Raw genomic sequence first — 8228 nt, 5'->3', positions numbered from 1 at the left:
TTCTTTTATAATCAATTATTGTATGATCATTTAAACAATCTTTTTGGTTTTATTATATAAATATTTGAACATTCTGTTATAAACATTATTCTATAATAATTTCTGTATAATCATTTAAACATCTTTTTGGACTTTTGTATAATATTTTTAAATTTTTTTGTATAAACGTCTAAACACTCTATTTAATATTACTGTATAATTCTTGAATAAATTTTTTGGTTTAATCAAATAATCAATTAAACAATCTGTTTGGTGTTATTTTACAATCATTTATTGTATAATCCTTGAAATAAGCTTTTTTGATTTTATTGTATAATCACGTAAACAATATATTTAGTTTTATTGTGTAATCCTTTATATAAGTTGTTTAGTTTTACAGCATAATTCTCAAAAACATGTTAGGTTTTATTGTATATTTGTATGGTCATTTTAATTATTTAAACAATCTCTTTGGATTGATTGTATAATCATTTAAACAATCTATTTTGTTTTATTGTATAAGCCTTTGAACAAGGTGTAGGGTTTATTCTATAATAATTAAAAATCTGTTTTGTTTAATGTTATAATCATTTAAACAAGCTGTTTCTTTCTATTGTGTAGTATTTTAAACTATATCTTTGGTTTTATTGTATAATCACTAAAACAATTTGTTTGGTTTTATTTTATAATAATTTAAAAAAATTTATTACACAATTTGTTTGGTATTACTGTATACTGCTTTAATAAATTTTGTTTTATATTTTTATAATCTCTTGGGTATTACTGTAGAATTATTTCGATTTATTGTATAATAATTTAATCAATCTGTTTGACTGTATTGTGTACCCATTTAAATAAACTGTTGTTTGCTATTTTGTAATAATTTATTTTATAATATTTTAAATAAACTGTTTTGTTTTACTATATAATCATTAAAACACTATGTTTTATTTTATCATATAATTCTTTAAATAAGCTGTTTGGTTTTATTGTATAATTCTCCTAAAATCCTTTTATGTTATATTTTATCATTTTAATAAGCTCTTTGGTATTATTTTTAATCATTTAAACAATATATTTGGATTTATTGTATAATTATTTAAACAGTCTGTTTTGTTTTATTGTACTATCATTTAAACAAGTTGTTTGGTTTTATTGTATAAATATTTAAACAATCTTTCTGGTTTAATTTTATAATCATTTAAACAATCTGTTTGGTAGTATTTCACAGTCCTCTAAGACACTTGTTATGTTTCATTGTATTATCATTTAAATAAGCTGTTTGATTTTATTGTGTAATCTATAAATAAGTTTATTGGTTTTATTGTATAAACATGTAAATAAACTGTTGGCTTAATTTTATTAGGTTGTCCAGAAATAAATGTCGTTTTTGAACTGCGAAGTTTGGAAAAGTATAAACCAGTGCTTAATCAAAGTAAGCACAGTTTGCTTCAGCACACTTTTACCAACGTGTAACGATGCTGTTTATGTCCCTGCTGTAGATAACAGAGTTTTTATGGTCAATGAGTTCCCTGAAAGCTTCTTCTGTATCTGCTTGGTTGTGAAAGAGTTTATTGCTCAAAATGTTGTCAATGTGCTTGAAAAATGAAAATCTGCAGGAGAAAGGTCTGGGGAATAAAGTGCATGAGGCAGAACCTCGATTCCCAATTCGTTCAATTTTTCGAGCGTCATCCTTAACAGGTCTCATAACGCCGATTTTGTTGATCTACAGTCAGCTCATGCGGATCCTACTTATCCAACTTTTTAATCTTTTCAATCGCACTCAGGTGATTGGCAATGCTTGATTTGCTTGTGCCTAGCTTTTCTGCAAGCTCACATACTGTTGTGTGAGGGTCTGTGTCTCAACTGCTTCCTTTAATGTGTTTTCATCTAAGGATGGTTTCCTTCCACGACCTTCGTGTTCTTCAAAATTTTCATCTCCATATCGAAACATTTGAAACCAACGCTGAACAGCATACTATGTATGCTCAGTAGCAGATCCATGGCTGAATGCCTGGTTAATGTTCTGTGTAGTTTCGGTAGAGTTGAAACAGCAGACAAATAAGACGCCTTGTAAGCGACAAACGTTGGATTAAACCAACCAACCAACGATAAGTTGCTCAATATTCAGCTTTAAATGTCATCGTGAGAATTACGACATCTATTTCTGGACAATTTAATTAATCATTTAAACAATATATTTGGTTTAACTCTATAATCAATTAAAAAAGCTGTTTGGTTTTATTGTATAATTATTTAAACAATCTATTTGGATATATTCTAAAATATTTAAACAGTTTGTTTAGTTTTATTGTATAATCCTTTAAATAGGCTGTTTGGTTTTATAGTATAAAGCTTTATGTTTATAAAGCTTTAATAACCAGTTTTGATGTAATTTCTCTCTTCACCGAAATCCCAACTCTTGAAGCCCTTTAAATAGGTTTAGAACTTTATATCTAAGATCCAACATATTAATACACATGCCCAGCAATTAGCAATTCTTGTAGAATTCACTACCACCAAAACTAACTGTATGTTCAATGACCAAAACTATGTAGAAATAAATGGATATGGATATTTCCGTGTCACCAGTTCTAACCAACATTTTCAAGACACAAATTGAATCTCAAGCAATTAATTTAACCTTTCACCCCCAACTATAGTCGTACAAATATGTTGACGATACAAGTGCTGAATTCACATCTACAGAACACACATTTAGTTTTTCAACCACCTTAATCCCATACAGCCCAACATTAAGTACACCTGTGAACAGAAAGAAAACTAATCAAATCGCATTTCTCAACCTCAAAATCACAAGAACCGTTAAGTTTTCTTTTAGTTTTTGAATTTCGCCCAAAGCTACTTTAGCAGTCCATAATTTAGCAATTTAGCAGTGTAAGACTAGAGGGAAGGCAGCTAGTTATCACCTCCCACCGCCAACTGTTGAGCTACTCTTTTACCAACGAATAGTGGGATTGACCGTGACATTATAACGCCCCCACGGCTGAAAGGGCGAGCATGTTTGGTGGGACCGGGATTCGAACCCGCGATCCTCAGATTACGAGTCGAACGCCTTAACCCATACCGGGCCTCACAAGAGCCGATGTACAATTCAAAACAGAAATTCACAGAAAAATCACCCATACTGGACTATACATTTCCTGAAACTCAGCACATGAAACATAACAAAAACTCAACATGTTAAAAATTCAAATAAACACAGCCACGAAACTATGCTCACGCGATAAAATTAGTGATGAAATGAACAAAATAAAACAACACTTCATTAACATCAACAAATTTCCTTCAAAATTCGTTGCAAATTTTGTATACACACACATACACATCTAGACCAACAACACTGTGAACAACAAACAAACAATTACTCAATAAATTCAATGAAACAACTAACTATAAAACATTACATTGCTGCATACTGTATATTCCCGATATTGAGGATAAAATAACCAACATTTGGAAAAACTTGCAACAAAACATAACATTCCACTAAACACTAAATTCATTCAAAAACCGGGTACAAAATTAAAATCCATACTATGTAGAAACTACACTGATAAACATAAAACCAACATTATTTATCAAATACAATGCAACATCTTTCACGACCTCCATATAGGAGAAACAAGCAGAAAAATGAGAACCAGATTCAAAGAACATACACACACAAAAACACCTTCGCACATTTTTAACACTGCATAAAATAACTGTTGAAAACTCAATATACTAAGTAGGGAAGGAAGTACAAACAAACGCAAAATCAAATAAACTTATACATGAACTCAATTCAAAATTGAACCAACATAAAGGAACACCTTGATACCTATATTAATTAATAGCATAACATTTAACTGCAACGCCCCCTATAATTTCGTACCATTCCATACTTTTGTCCCAAAGACATTCGCCCAGCAAGGTCAGTTGCAAACTCTATTGGTTAACCTTAAGATAACCTAAGAAAGTCGAAATGTTGTTCTGTACTTTATTTTAGTTAGAGTTTTAATACCCATAACAGCCGTCTTTGGAATACGTTTTTACTTTAAATGGGTTTCTCGTCATCATGAAATGTAATGAAATATCTATCTTTTAAATAAATAAATCTACATTTTACGTTAAATGGTTAGTTTGTCATTATTGTTTCACCTTGTCTTTTCCTTGAATATTCACTTACCTTGTAAATCCATAAACCTCGGTATATTGTTGTTTTTTGTTGGTAGACACCTTATTAGATAGAAGACATACTATTATATATGCATATCGTTTTAGAGAAACTATTGATCCTGGTTGTCGTTTAATAGATTGTTGTATTTCTTTACCAACAGAGGACGCCATTAATAAAAAAAAGATTATGATAGGAGTCGCTACAAAATCAACCCTTTGTAGGTGGGTGCCTTCGTGAGGCTCTGGTCCGCACACGGGACGGTGAACCTTAGAAGGCTTAGCTGGGTTAGTCAAATGGTAGATACAGTACGTGTTAAACTTGGGAGTAGGTGTTAAAAACGCAGATATTTAAGTTAAATAGTAGCATTTTTTACAATTATCAAAGCAATTGTTTACAAAGGTCTATTCGCCTAATTTCTCGGGAGCTACTATGAGTTGGCTACGTTTTCTATGGTTGCTGGGACTATTTGCTCATTTAGTAAGCGCTACAACGGTAAGAGTATATCTTTCTTGTTATAGCTAATCAGGGTTATAATGTGCTTAGTCGCCTAATAACATATATTTTACCAATGTGTTTATGCTAACCCTGATATCAGTGTAAACACTTCATTATAACCTGACGCTCTGTTATCCGTATCATACGTATTGACGTTTTGTCCAAATTAGGCCAGAAGGGTATAGCCGTACGTAGCATTACCTTAAACAGTTAGTTGTATAGTATCGCATATATGATAGAGACTTTGGGGGTTAATTTTTGGCTCTTGAATGTTTGCATTCAAGAAGTTTCGCGATATTGATGGGTTTGTTTTTTTTTTTCATTCAGCTTCTTCAAACACAACAGATTGGAACCTTTATATGTGTGAAAGTAGTTGTTTCAGGGTTTCTTGGCTTTGTTAATGGAGTGAAAGTTGGATGGATGACCTAAATCAAGTTCAGCGGATTAGTTTAAAAATCCGTATAGAAGGATTTAGTTGTTAACACATGAAAAAGATGTTACCAGTGTATTAGATACACTTGAGCATGGTTCAGGAATTATTGCTTTAAGAGTAAGTAAAAACCAAAATCAAAAGTAACAAATACTTCTTGCCTGGACTTACAACGCTAAAATCAGGGGTTTGATTCCCTTTTGTGGAGTCAGCAGATAGCCCGATGTGGCTTTGCTATAAGGAAAACACAAACACTTCTTTCCTTTGAAGTTCATAAGTCATGCTGTGTTGTAGCTTACAGAGTGCATAATTCTTTTCGAGATTCATGGTATGGCACATTTTACAGACGTCACGACAGTACAAATTGCAACTTTAACGTCTTTCTCTGACGTAATTTTAGTGTGTACTGACTGGCCAACAGTCAGTACACTACTGTAAAGTGGTGCGATTGGTTAAAACAATTGACCCTCCAGGTGACTTTTTGAGGGAGATAATAATTCACAACGACTAAATTTTCGTATTTAAGAAATAAATTTGAATTGAAAAAAATATCATTTGAACAATTATTAATAAACTACTCTTACAGAAAATAACTATATATTGCTATAGTGATCTTTGTAATAAGCGTGTTATAAAACTATGTCCATAAAATCGTACATTAGGGAATATTCTGAAACGAAAACACACTTGATAAATGAACATCATTTTGCATAGAAATAAAACAAAAACTGATATGCCAAAGGACGTGTTTGTTTAGCCTAAATCCATTAAATAAATTAACATATATAAATTATAAAAATTAATTTAGTTAAATCCAAAGGTCTAAATAGAATAAGCTTTATGTGTTTGTATTGTTGTGATTTATGATTTTAATGATGAAATTTGTATATTAACTAGAGGGCGCAGAATGCTCGTTTGTTTCAAAGTAAGCACAAAGTTACACAATGGGCTATCTGTGCTCTACCCATCTCAAGCATCAAAACCCGATTTTTAGCGCTGTAAATCCACAGAAATACCGCTCTCTTACGTAAATTCGAAACTAGAGTATAATTAACAGATAGTTGTGAATACTGTATATTTACTTCTAGGTAGAGAACGGTATCATACAGTGTTTTCGTGAAGTATTTAGATATGCGTTAGCTATCGAACATGTTTTAGTTTGTGCAAGTAATTTGATTCGTTTTACGTTAGTTAATATCATTTTTGACATAGACGTACAACCGTTTACGACACTGTACAAGTGCTCAGTCATACAGAAAAGTGAAACTAATTCCTAATAGTTTATCTGGAACTGAACTTTGAATTGTTTTTATATAATATTTTAAGAGAACGCGCCAACGAAACAACAACGTTTCAACAGTGTAGACCTAATACTCAATTGATATAAATATTAGCATATTAAGTAAATAATCATACGTAGAAATGCTTTATAGATTCTTCCAATAAACGCAGTCGAATCGACTTCACACTGAGATTTTATTATTGCTTTCGTGGTCCACGTGCCAGTAGAGAAATGGATTATCTATCTTAAACTAGCACAACTAAAAAAAAAACTTAAAACAAAGAAGTAAACGTAGAAATGGCATTTGCTTTATCCCTACACGTACACACAGTATAGTAGAATGTTAATAGACAAAACAGGATAAACTCAGTTGTGACTGATTAGTTGTATATATACTGCTACATGTTAAATCCTGCGTGTGCTATTTACAGGAATAATGTAAAGCCATCCCTACTATCTTGTTTGTATTGTTTTTTAAAGGATTAATATTTCCCATCCTTACATTTACTTCTTTTTTAAAGTTTTTCTTTTCTTGTCTTTAATGTGGTGTTCCAAAAGACACAGGAAGGTTGTATTTATAACCCCGTTCTAACTATAATGAAGTTCCAACTGTAGTATTTATTGTTCATCTATTATTGGCTGAAAATTCCTGTACTTAGGCTTTATAAAGAAACACTAAATATTTGTAAAAATAACTAATTTTAACGGGTAACGTAAACATCGTTTACACTATAATTATGAGTTTTTTAATCATCAGTAGTCAGTAATACTTATACAATTAGACACTCCGTTTAGAAGTCTGTCATCTCAGTTAAAGTGGTTAACATCACTGTTTTGGTTTTTGAGTCATCATGTAATAAAAAAGAAGCAAAAGAACAAGTAATCCAAAGTGTTTACTATGATATTTATAGAACTTGTGACTCAGTCATTACATGGATATTATTATAAAAGGGAACACTGTACAGTATTGTAATGTTCTGATGATATATTGAAAAGAAACTTAAAATTCAATATTGATGAACAATCCGATCCATCCTTTCACAGACAGTGCTACTGCCTGATTGGGGGAGTGGAAATGTATCTGTCCAATTGAAGTTCTAAGATATAAAATAATATATCAGTATACATCACAGATATCGAAACTCGAGTTTTAGCGTTATAAATCTTCACTGCTTCTACGTACTGCTGAGCCACTGGGGGCCTAATTTTTGTGTGAAATATTACGATAGCCAGTATAGTACAAAAACATTATTAAAAATAATTTTCTGCAAGGTCGAAATTAAGAGTAAATATTTCGATTAATATTATTTTGTTGTTCTTTCGTTCCTCTGTTTGTATTTAAAGGAGTAGAGACCGTTTTTATGTGTAACTGAATATGCTAAGGTTATTTTTCAGAAGGACTATTGTATATTTTGTTTACTGTTAAAAAAATAGGACGACACATAATTAATGATATAATGACATATTAATCTTTTTTAGTTGCACTCTCAATTCTTGACTAATTGCACTCACTCTGACGCCCTAAGATGTCTACTTCCTAATCCACTGCCCTCTGGTGTGATCAGTGATAGTTAATCATAATATTACTACGCTCAAGTTTTTGTCCAGTTGTGAAACTCAGGATAAAATCTCTCATTTTTCTGCACTCGAAATATTAGAATAGTTGCTAGTGGTAGAGCAAACAGGATTTTAGGTTGTATCCACAGAAGTATTGAATACAAGTCTAAAGAGGTTAAACTTTCATTGTACGGGTCACTGGTTAGGCCATATTTGGAATATTGTGTTCAGCCTTTGGCTCCTTACCTTAGGAAATACATTGAATTGTCGGAAAGAGTTCAAAAAGGGTTACTAGAATGGTA

The sequence above is a fragment of the Tachypleus tridentatus genome, chromosome 9 (assembly GCF_004210375.1).
Source record: "Tachypleus tridentatus isolate NWPU-2018 chromosome 9, ASM421037v1, whole genome shotgun sequence".
NCBI classification, from domain to species: domain Eukaryota; kingdom Metazoa; phylum Arthropoda; class Merostomata; order Xiphosura; family Limulidae; genus Tachypleus; species Tachypleus tridentatus.
The sequence above is the reverse complement of the archived record's forward strand: the minus strand, read 5'-3'. Positions refer to the sequence as shown.